The sequence below is a fragment of the Seriola dumerili genome, unplaced genomic scaffold (genome assembly GCF_002260705.1).
Source record: "Seriola dumerili isolate Sdu_G_001 unplaced genomic scaffold, Sdu_1.0 BDQW01000068.1, whole genome shotgun sequence".
Lineage (NCBI taxonomy): Eukaryota > Metazoa > Chordata > Actinopteri > Carangiformes > Carangidae > Seriola > Seriola dumerili.
This window is the reverse complement of record NW_019174323.1, coordinates 7200278-7212851: the sequence shown is the minus strand read 5'-3', so window position 1 is coordinate 7212851 and position 12574 is coordinate 7200278. Positions and strand designations below refer to the sequence as shown.

Below are 12574 nucleotides of genomic sequence, written 5' to 3'. Positions count from 1 at the left end.
TGAATAATTTATCAGGGTGAACTTAAATGTGATGTGTGTGTAACTTATTATTTAACTTTAGAAAATTTATACCCCGATGAATTCAAATCATCCTTGTGTGTATTTCTATGCTCTTCCTGTTCCAGTTGGAGACTTTTTTTTTTTTTTTTGGTGTAAGATCTTTCTAACAGTGTTCCTCCAGTCACTTTAACTCAGTTCCTCTATTTTATCTTTTGTCTGGCGTTTTATGTCGGCGGATGTTGCCGTCTCTAGATGTTCTTTGTTAGTGAAATATGAATCATTCTTTGGGAGTGGGTTTGGGATGTAGGTTGAAATATAAGACATGACAAAGACAGAGTTTCAGAATGCTGACTGACAGAGGAAACTTATTGTAATCTGTCAGGGAAAAAAAGAAACTGCAAAGTGGATGAGAAGTTGTGAAACACCACTCAGTGTTGTGTAGGAGGATCGGATGTTTTGGGGATTTGCGGAAGATGTGCCAGTCGGTTTCTCAATCCCCTTGAGGTCCATCGTGTTCTAAATCGCCAATAATGTGGGTGGCAATTGCACAATTGCAGCCTTTAACATTTATATCAAGCATATTAGCAACTCTGCAACATATCTGTTTTTCAGGAAGGTTGATTAAAAAAAAAAAAAAACAAGGCTTGCCATAAAGACTGAAACTATAAAAGGGCAAGTGTCAACCTTTTAAATAGCTACTTTTTTTTTTTTTTTTTACTGGTGTAGTAATAATAATAATAAGAATAAGAGAGACACGCTGGAGACAACACTGAAAACCACTGCTGATGCTACAAGTCGTCCCTTTACCTAATCTGACCTTCTTTCTTCAGACAAACACGTCTTCATTTGTCTAACACCAACACCTGCTCCTGCTCGCCTCCTCGCTCTCTTTACGAGACGTGACAGGCAGGCTCTCTACATGTAGACCAAAGTTCAATCTACTGTTAATCTTCCATTTTGACAAGACGCAGACAGACCTGGGGGAAAAGCAGTTGGTAATTAATCCAATGGGAATGTTAACTGTTTCCAGTGGAATGCCTCTGAGCCCACGGAGCAGCAGAAATGGCCACGATCCAAATCGGCTCACAGAAAATTTAGGGGAAAACCATAACACAGAAAAAGTTTTAAGACTATGTGTACATTGAAGACAATATTGTAGTCGTAGGGTATTTTTCCATCCATGTGTTGTTGCCCATTGACGCCGTTGACATTTGTTGGACACATCTGTAAACACTGCTGCTATGCTCTGGAATCGCTTCCAAGTCGGTAAACCGCTACTAAAATCTGACTTTATGGCACATCTGTGCAACATATAAATACAGTAGATGTTTTGGTAAACACTCAATGGGACTATCATGAGAGCCAGTAAAGTTGTGAAATTCAAAACAAATATCAGAGTGCTCAGGATGTATGTTACCAACAGAAGGGATTAACTGTGAACATAAAATGTTTGAGTGGCCAAAAATGTTCAACAAGCGTATGAGTGTAAGACATTACTGGGTGAAAATATTGGGTACGTCAGGCAGCGGTTCCCAGCCTTTTTGGTTCCTGACTAGAACTGAAACAATTAGTCTCTTGGACAGAAAAATAATTGTCTATTTTTGGTAACTAATTATTCGTTTAAGTAATTTTTAGCCATGCTAGCAGCATAGCTCTAGGGATGGGAGAGTTTGTCTGTCTGGCCACCACTTTGGTCCAGGCTGAAATATATCAAGAATTACTGGATGAATTGCCGTGAAATTTTGTACAAACATTTATGGTTCCCAGTCGGTAAATCAAACTGACATAGATTGACATTTGTGGCTTTGGATGAAATATCTGGACAGCTACTAAATGGATTCCCATGAAATCTAGTGTCATCACCAGGTCCAACTTTAAATTTGGTTTCTGGACAAATACCTGCAAATATTATACATTAGCATGTTAGCAGGCTGATGTTTATATTTATGGAGACAATACTTGATAGATTAACCCTTAATAAAAATGAGCTTTAGCTGCAGCCTCACCTCTGACCCCTTAAATGAGGTTATGTCGACTTGCAACCTCTCATCTCAGACTGCATGTGCCTTCAGGCTGGAATCTGTTCTACCACAGATTGATTTGGATAGTTTTTAGTTGCAAGAAGAGGTGAAATTACCCAGTAAGCCACAAGACAAACACAAAAATTGGAGAGAAAAAAAACAAAAAAAAACTAATTTTGTTAAGCAGAACTCTTTATCTATCCTGTTGGCCATCTCATAATCTCCTCAGAATTTTAGTGGTTGTAACTAAATGGATATGAAAAGGCTTTAAAGACATAGAATTGAAATTATACTCAGTTGTGACTGATTCTTCAGTGGCTCCAGCTTGGAGAATTTAATTCAATCATGACTTAATTGTTTTACATCTATCACACTTAAGCCTAATTAGCAAACACTTTTCAGCTTGTTAGCAGCCGAATGTGTGATTATATAAAGTTCTGTACTACATATCACCACTCCTTTAGGTTAACACAAAGACTGAGTGATGCGTAGAGGTGTTATTAGTCTTTCAATTATCACTACAGAATGAAAGAGACACTTGGGATGTGTCGTGTTGCTTGTAATTCATTGTTCTCAGTGGATACATGTGTTTTATAACCTCCGGTAGTTGCTCAGTAGGCAGATGAAGATGGTGATGGTACCCTTGACTCATAATCTGAACTCCCTAAGGACTGGATGGCCAAATATGGAAACTAAGAGGAGCTCATTTGTTAAATCAAATGAGGCTTGACAGAAACTTTCTTTACAGTTGAGCTGCTGTTTTTCAACTTACATCAAATAAACTTGCTTACTTAAAGCTGAAAGAACACCAGAGTAGCGACTAAAAAAAAACTAGTCTTTCTCAAATCCTGCAGTTGTGAGGATTCCTGAAGTAACACATATAGAAAAACTTTTTTTTTTTCTCTGCAGATACAACTTGTATACAGTTGGCACCCATCAAGGTCCAGCCTCCACTCAGCTAACTGAAAAAAGTCAGTCAAATTATTAAAGACTCTGCTTTTCCATCTGTGACTTCTGCATGTGTGATGGAGAGGAGTAGAAGCACCCCCGGGCTGTGATGTTTTCAGAACAGCTTCCTGTTTTGCCTCTAATTCCGCGCTTTCGTGAGGTTCTCCAGGAGACGTGTAGTAATCCTTTGCCGTAGCATTTCACACCTAGTTAACACTCAGAGCTTTATCTCTTAACTGCGCCGAGCCTCCTGCCAGATAAGGGATATATGCACGGATTGAGTGTTGGCCTTTGACTGCAGAGAAAACGTGTGAATTAACAAAACGTTCTGCTATTACCGAGCAGGTTGGCTCACTGCTCTGCCGCTGGAGAGCGGGCCTGATGCAGGCAGTTTTAGGGAGGCTACTCAAGGGCATCCCAGTGGATCCATAATATTAACTTGGCCTGTGGATTTTCAACTTATAAGACGCTGTGCTTTATCTTCTCCCTGCTACATTATGTGACTCCACAATAATGAAGGCTTGCACATATTCTTCAGGCTTAAGAGACAGGCAGGAAAATTAAGGGTGAGAATAAAGAGGTGTCCTTTTAATACTATTAATTGCACAGTATCTTCATTTTTAAGGTTGCCAATATGTTCCAGCTCTTTCACAGAGGGATCACTTGCACTGTAATTTGAGAGTCAGGTTTAGCATAAATCAGAATAATGCATCTGTCCTGTTCAGTATGCTCTGGAAGTAGATAGCACAAAAAAAAAAAAAACCCAAAAAAACAGTTTAATCACAATTCTACCTGCTTAGCCACATCTTGATAAATGGAGGTGGAGGTAGAGGTGTTCTAACTACAGCAGCACATCTGTCTTGCAGTGTGTGTAAAAAATTCTGTAGTTCGCCAAAAGGTTCATACTGGCAGCGGCTGCCTGCACAGATATAAAACTCCAGCTCCAAATTAACTTGGCAGGGATAATCCCACAAAATGATAGCTGCAGTGATGAAAATAACATTTGTACAAATTCCTAGTGACCCCAGCCAGGTTGGAGTGTGTCTCTCCACTGCCAAAAAAAAAAAAAAAAAAAAAAGCCTGAAAAATGTAAACAGTCCCGCAGGTGCGTCTGACGCTTCTGCTTGACATTTCAAGGATGTCTGGTAAGCGGAACTCGATGTTGACCTTTGAACTCAGACAGACGTACGGCTAGGTGGCAAGTGCATGCGAGTTTGTTGTTTACCGGAGCTCTTGGGTTAAATGAGCCCCAGGGCCGCTGCTGCTGCTGCTGCTGCTTGCACTGTTAATCACAACCTTAACCACACATTCAAGTGACATTACTTGGAAGATGGTGTAAATAGGAATCTAACTTCACTGCGGTTCAGTGATGAGACAGAAAAGCGGTCAGCTGTGTGAAATTATCATGAACAATCTCAATGGTTTTTAGGTCATTCAAAAAAAAAAAAAAACACAGACAGTACAGTACAGAGGAATGGCTGTGGTATTGAAAGGTTTCACAGTCGCTCATCTAAAAAGAGTTGCCGGAGGTAATTGGAAAATGAACACCCCTCTCTGCAATGCTGTACATTGTTGAGGTCCCCGCAGGTCTGTGCTAAAACCTATTAGAGTGACATCTGGAAGACAGATACTGGAGTCACACACACACACACACACACACACACACACACACACACACACAACCACTAATACTGGGTCTTTCTGCTAACCTAACCTAAAATAATAAGCCTTAACTAAGGGATTCCATGACAACACATGAAAGCATCCATGACCCAGTGGTGGGGTAAATATAGATTTTAAAAGTCATGTGTGTAAATTTTCCAGTAATACAGAATAACCAAATTCTTCTGCCTGCTTTCACTTTAGTACCAGATTTGACTACAAATAGGGCTTCCTTCCCTTCCTTCCTTTTTTTCATTTGGTGTCCTTATTTGACAGTAGCAGAGAAGACGACAGGGAACCCGGGGAGAGAGAGTGAAGGGAGTGACATGCATTAAATGGCCCGGTCGGTCGGGAGTCGAACCCGGCGACGTGCTGCTCAATTATTTCTTTCTTTTCAGAAAAAAATCATTTGGGTCATAAATGCCCCTCATTTACCAACATGTTTTCATGTCAAAACAATGAAAACAGTTGTTTCTCAGTCTCTTCCAAAACTATCATTACAAAACTGAGCCGTAGGAGCGTCATCTAAAACTACTCATGGTTAGAGAGCGATTGTGGTCATGGTTGAAGGACACCAATGTGGACTGTTGGTAGGAGGCGGGATTACGCTCTGTACGCCCAACCATCTTTCCCAAACTCATCCCTGAGTGGGTTTTCTTGTGGGCCCCCTTCAGACAAAATTAAGATAGTTGTTTACATCTTGGCAAATTGGCACCATTAAAGTTTGCTGAATTAACTATTAGGAGCTCCTGTACAGACGACTATCACTAGATGACTTTGATATTGAAGAAAATGTGTTTTCTTTTTCTTTTTTTTTCTTGTTTTTATCTCTGTTTTCTCAGCAGATTTATTGAAGTTAATTTGCAATGGACATCAGAGATAATGATACTCAGAAAGAACCAGTCCTACTGGATCTAAAAATATGCATAACATGTCTGTATGTTTTAAAATTTCACTGAGATATGACTCAGAAGTATGAATGTTGATGCAAATTTGTCGAAATTGGGCGCTAAGGGTTTTAAAGTACCTTAATTGCCTTTCACCTCACGCTGCATCTCTTTACCTTACATCTCTCCCTTCGCCCCTGCTACACATTGCAGTTCTTCCTCAGCGCCCTGGGCAGGGATGCCTTGCTGTTTGAAAACCTCTGGCTTAAACCAAGCAGCTCATAGTAAATAGAGATATTAACAAATTTGCAAACATACAATTTTCTCTGCATAAGATTATCCCCATACCACACAGTCCCATAAATCAAACTAGTAGCTGCATAAGGGGGCTGTCCTCGCTCGCCAGACTCCCATCTATATGGCACAACTGGGTACAGATGGTGAGGGAAATAAAAGCCAGTTTAGTTTCCCATGCGTCATTAATACAAGCAGTGACCCCCAACTTGGCAGATGCACACAGCATCTCCAGGATGCCAGATTTATATTCTAACTCAGCATCGCAAAGTCCTAGGATCATGGCCCTATTACACACAGGATCTCATGTTATTGGAGCAAAGTGTCCTTGAGAAATGCTTCATATAGCCTGTGTGGTATGGATTTACACGCAGATTCTTATGTGTAACTTAATTCATGTCTCATGTTTCTCAATGCACTGCGTGCTGTTAAAATGATTCTTCCCGTTGTTTACTAGAGCCAGTAACATTGAAGAAGAAAACCATGCGAGTCATTCACGAGATAAAACAGATTAATGCCTGTCAGCATGTTAGCTTAATCACTGGAAGCTCATCAGTCACGATGACGAATAGCGTCAGACCGCTGCTTCAGACAGACAGCATCTTCTGGAGTGGTTGCTCCTCCACAGCCACATAAATCCTGCCCGCTGTGATCCACTACCTTCATCAGCGATACATAACATAACTTCATTGAGGGATCGATCCATCACTGGGACCCTGCATGCACCATTATTTTCAACGTCCGGCTCCTACACTTGAGCGCAGCTGGATACTGCCTTCTGTGCTGTTCATTCAGTCTAAAACTGGCATCATTTGGATGTAAGCTCACAAAAATGTCACTCTGTCTATGAAACATTCACACAACAAAGGGTTACTGATGACAAGCGTGACGCCAAAGATGGCATCTTTAAAGAGTTGACATCTTCTGGATAGGCTACTGAATAGCCAAAGACTTTACTATTTAAATAGACACAAAACCAAACAGCATCTGACAGGCCGGTTTGTTATTGATGATGTAAACACACTAACTGCATACTGATGAGATATGTACATATCCACTATAGTTGGTTCACGATGTGGAAGTCTTCACATTAACCATCAATGATAACCCTCAAATAACAGCACTCTAACCAATAATTATTAATTTTTCTATAATTTGTCCCCCCCCCCCCCAAATTAACTATTCTTTGGAATGTCAAAAAAATAATGAAAAACGTTCCCAGAGTCCAATATGACATCTTCAATTGTTTGTTTTGTCTCACAGTTAAAAATGACTTCAAATCAATGTCATGATTGTTTCTAACTTTTAGCTCGATTACCGTTAATGAGCGATTACTCTGGCGCTTATCTATCTCTCTCTTTTTTTCTTTTTCTTTTTTGAGCTATGAACTCTTCATATTCGGAAATTGTAGTGATTGTGTTCCAAGGGATTAAGCAAATTGGTGGCGTTACCTTTGGTGAGTGCAACATGGATAGTGACCACTGTCTGATAATCATGACTGATAAAGGTGTCTGCGTCATCTTTTCCAAAAGTGATGCGTTTTAAAACTAAAATGTCTTAGCGTGAACGTAGCCTGAGGTTCAGTTTTTGCTTTCGTGTCATCCATATCGCCAATTTCACTTTGAGTGAACGTTAGTTGGACGGGGTGGAGATGTGTGACTGAACACGAGGTAGTTAGGGGACCGTTCATGAACACACGCATTGGAGAAAGTAAAAAAAACAATTAGTCGTCGTGAGCGAGATTGAGTCGGTGTGAGGTTTTGACACTTTTCGATTAATTTCCCTAAAACCTAAAAGGATGCAATTTAAAGTGATATAAAATGGAGAATAACAGCAAATCCTCACATACATGTTGATAATTTGACTAATTGTTTCAGTACTAACCAATAATCTTTAAGCATTGAGGGACTATGGTGACGATCTGACCCAGTGAGGTCAATTCTCAAAACACGCAAATACTAACAGGGTTGCTCAATGCCATCAAGTGCAATCTATGAAAGCGTGTTGTTTGTTTTAGGACCAACATGTGGTGGATAAAAGAAAGGGAGCGGCCCATTCTGAGGGTAGCCACAAAATCAAAAGAGGACATCATTTTCTGAAACTCTCAGCTGACCTTGTTTTGTGTTTATGTTGTCTGCGTTCATATAGGCTGATGGTCCATATGGACAGTCTGCGAGCCTTGTGCCCCAGAGGAGCCCTGTCGAGCTGCACGCAGTGGCCCCTGGTGAACATTTGACACTGAGCTTCCTGCAACAGTGACTAAAATAAAGGACCCCTAAAAGAGAGGTCAAATGCTTCATTTGAGAAACACAGAGCGCTGCTTCAGGCTCTCAGGCTGAAAAAGGAGATGTAACCCAAACAATGAAAAAAAAAAAAAAAAAAAAGGTGTCAGAGTTATCAGAGCAAGGCCAGAATGTGTGAGTCACTGGGAAAATGAAGGAGCGCAGGATATCTAAAGGACTGGTCAGAGTTTTTTTTGTTTTGTTTTTTTTTTGCGGGGGGGGGGGGGGGGACACTGAGGCTCTGGGACAGTTAGTTGCCCTGTCTGGTGCAAAATGTCCCAGACAAGCTTGTGTTCCCACAAAAAAACAAATTAAGCAAATGTGGAGCAAAAGGAAGTTGGCAGCGAGTCAGGTCATGCAGCGCAATGTTTATCATTGCTTCTGATTTCTAGTTAATTTTGATGAAGCATAACACAGCCCGGGCCATGACCGAATATGAATCTAGATGCAAATGAGCACGTTTCCTAAGATTTATGGACGGCAATAAAGACGGCATTCTCCTTTTTTGTGTGTGAATAAACAAGAGCACCAATGTGTTAAATCTGTGTGACATTAAATGCAGAACAACTCGCATGAAAGTCTTCATTTGGACCACAAGTGTCTCTGCTAATAAAAGCTGCTCTGCTGCACAAGATGCTCTGTGCATGTTTTGCAAACTACATAAAGACATCCTGTAACAACATGGGAACAAGATGGTCAAATAATGCCAGCTAATTCCCAGAAGGCTCCCTCCCCTCCAAAAAAAAAACAAAAAAAACATTTGTTACATTTGAACTCCCACTTATCCTGTCTGTGGGTTCATCTTGCCCAAACTTGAGGATACATTTTATCACTGTCAGTGTCTAATGACTTTAAATCCATGAATCTGAAAAGGGCAACAGTTCAGTGTGTGTTTGCTGCCAAATTCTCCCCAGTTTTCATGATGAAGTGGCTTTAAAAAGGGCATTTAAACTGAATACCCTTCCCTCGAGAACTCTCCAACAAAGATTTCAATAACAAAGACATCCCCCTCTTTTTCTGTATTGCAATAATTAAGAGTCTACAGCTGGTCTATTACTGAGCAAAGCATTATCACTGGAATCGCTAATGAAAACCAATGATGGAAATTGTCTCCTAAAAGCTGCACTTCCTGCTGTGATCACATTTACATGTAATCAAAGTCTTTTTTGAAAAACTTGGAACATCTTTCTTTTTCATAACTGATAGAAGAAGTTATGACATAAAACATGATTCATTCATAGTTCTGTCTCTTTTCGCCCGCTCTCTTTTGTGTTGCACAAAGCCCCTGCTTCACATGGAGATTTGACAGTGTGTGGCAGTGTGATTCATTGTTTATTTTCCTTTAAGTCCCTTTAAATGAATACTTCATCAAGCTGCTACAAAGACCCAAGTTATAGCGCTGCATCTACATCAACAACAATCAGCCAGAAATATTATAGCTCAACTTATCTCGGACAGAGTAATTCATCAAAGTGCTTCAGTCACTCCACAGAAATCCGTGGTGGGGGAGATAAAAATGAGCTCAAACACAACGGCTTGCTGTGCGAGAGGCCGTGCACACTACACCCAGTCGTGGCATTTAAATCATTCCAATCATCCCATCCCACTCGCTGCATAATAATATAGTACGGTGCAAGAGGATCCCCACCACATTTACGACACCTACGTCTCAGCTTCCCACACACCCTGTGTCAACTTGCGAGCAAATAGCTACACGCTGTAACATGGCACGCACACACCGAGTACATGTCTAAGTCCATGTAAACATTATATGTGTATCACTATGAAAAATGCGCTTAAACTTTAAGCACCTGCTAGTGGCTTCGTCAAAATTTTTTATCCAGTTAAAACCCCCAAAATATTCAGTTTATATTAAATTACATCAGAGAAAAGCAGCAAACCCTCGCTCTTGAGAAGCCGGACACAGTGAATATGTACATTTATGGGAGACATTTACATTGTTGATTGACTTCCACTAATCGATTAACTAATCCAGCGCTGCTGCTCTGGTACAAATTCCAACCACTTCTGCATTTTCATCACGCTTTTTTCCCCCAGATCAAGTTCACTTCTCTGTTTGAAACCCTTATGGCGAGTGTGCTGGCAAGCAGCAACCATGTGCTTAATTGAAAAGCTCAAGTGCAGTAATTAAAAACCCCTTGTATTACTCTGCACATTAACTTATTCAACTTGAAAGTGTAGAGGGGAAGGGGGGGGGGCGACGTTAAAGTGATGGGATGCAGCCTGAGGGCATGTCTCAACAATTAACAAAGAACTTATCAGCTCTCGCATGAATCCATATTGCAACAGCGTAGATGTAGATGGTAACGCCTTGAGATGCATTCAAATGCACCTGGGCCCTGGTTTGTTAAGTGCTGGGAGTCGGTGAAGGATGTTGTGGTGTGAAGTGCACTGTGAGAAGTTTAAGTGGCAGGTGCTTTAATGGCTCGACAGATCCTGAACACACTACTCTTCATTATATCTGAATAGGAACTATGAGGTGTGTGCGTGCGTGTGTGTGTGTGGATTTCAGCCAAAGAAGAGAAAAATAAAAAATAAAATGACACTTGTATCTATTTGGCCAATATTCTCAGTCAGTCTCCTATTTGCCTGGCAGCAGTCTGTGTGTCTCAGGTAGGACAAAGAAGAGAGGACCACTCCATCCCTCCTGAGGCTTCCTGCGCTCCTATTGGTCAGCAGGAAATCCTTTTGTTTTGGCTCTCACGGCTGGAGAGCCCTAACAACGCATCTCATGAATGGAAGCCAGATATTCCTGCACAGTCACAAAGAAAAGGCCCCGAAAAATATCAGATTCTGGATATTTTAGAATAAATGTAATCCCTTAAAGAACTGATTGGATTTTTCCGATATTGATTGATTTGATTATTAATCTCCCCGTTATAGCTCCACGACTTGCAAGTCAACGTGCTGTTCATTCTACAAGCAGCGGCAGCAGCAGCAGCAGCTCTCCCACTTAAAAACCGAAGAAAACTGAGTCAACTCTGGAGTTAGATTAGAATACATAGTGACCCATTCATTCTCTACGGGCAGCGGGAGCCTCTCCGCTGAAAGGAACCCGTTATATTGGCGACGTCTCCCGCTTTTATACAGGGCGCGCACACACACACACACACACACACACACACACACACACACACACACACACACACACACACACACACACACACACACACATAGTCAAATCACCCAAAAAAAAAAACTTTTCCATTTCTGCACCCAGTCGCTCCAAAGACACCCAACCATGCAGCCTGAAAAACCGAGGACATGAACTTCAAGCCACACGGAGCAGACAGGCGCAGGCAATAACATTTCGCAACAACAACATCAACACAAAAAAACAGGAAATGAAATGAATGCACTCACAGAAATCAAACATGCACGCGGCCAACCAGCGTGGAGAAAATCACACTGTGTGAAATAATAATGATACAAATAAAAAAACACACACACACACACCATGAGTTTCTTCTTGGAACCGGCAGCGCTCACACGACCACCCGGATCAAACAACTTCTCATAGCCGGCTCGTATGTTTCCATTCCGGTCACCGGTCACGGGATTAATGGCATTTGTAAGTCCGTGTAATTACTATTATTAGTTTTCTCTCCTCCGCCGATGGTTACATGTGAACAAGTTGTAGACTCTCTGCGCAGTGACAGCTACTGCTTCTCTCTGTCTTCCCGATGTGAACGGTGGGAGTCAGTCAGTCTCTCTCTCTCTCTCTCTCTCTCTCTCTCTCTCGCCACCCCCCCCCCCCCCCCTCTCTCTCTGCTGGTGGAGTGGTAAGGGTGAGGGGTGAATGGGAGCAAAAGGGGAGGGAGCATCTAACAAGCACTGTGAGCCTCTATAGTCTCTATACTAACAGGAAAACTACATCAACTAAAGGCTATATAGTGTAATGTAATGGGAATAAACGCATTTAATGGGTCAGTTCACTCAAACACCCCCCCCCCCCAAAAAAAACAAAAAAACAAAACAAAAACATATTTATATTAATGGTATCCAGTCAAGCATTTAGTTCTAGTTTTATTTGTTCAGGTTTTTAGATATCCGTTTCAGATTTCTGACTCCACCCTAAATACAATGGAGATGAATGGAATTTCATTTATGGCTGTTTACCAGATTATTTAGCTTTATTTTCAATCAAACAGGATATTAAGATTTACATGCTCAGTAGAAAGCAGTGGGCTCGGGGGCTGGATGAGAGCCACAGTCAGGGTAGGAAAGTAACTCAGTGATGAACACATTGATGGTTGTTTTTATGGGATTCATCCAGGGGATCCAGACAGACTGGAGAGGTCGGAAAGAATTCTGAGCCAGACTAACGCATTTTTTGGTTTTGGTCTTTTCATAAGATTTGTTGACCATAAGAAAAACATAAAGTAATGCCAACCTCTCTTTTCATGTCATTTGTCAAGGCTATGAGCACCACAGAAGCTCCATTCATCATGTCCATTGT

General features: G+C 41.2%; 1 protein-coding gene across 1 annotated transcript in view; it reads right to left on the bottom strand.

Moving 5' to 3' along the window:
• Positions 1-11801, bottom strand: part of LOC111220191 (carbohydrate sulfotransferase 15-like) — a 33723-nt gene extending 21922 nt beyond the window's left edge. The window contains exon 1 of the mRNA XM_022743194.1: positions 11572-11801. The gene's annotated coding sequence lies outside the window, so the exon portion shown is untranslated. The remainder of the gene's footprint in view (positions 1-11571) is intronic.
• Positions 11802-12574: the final 773 nt, after the last annotated feature.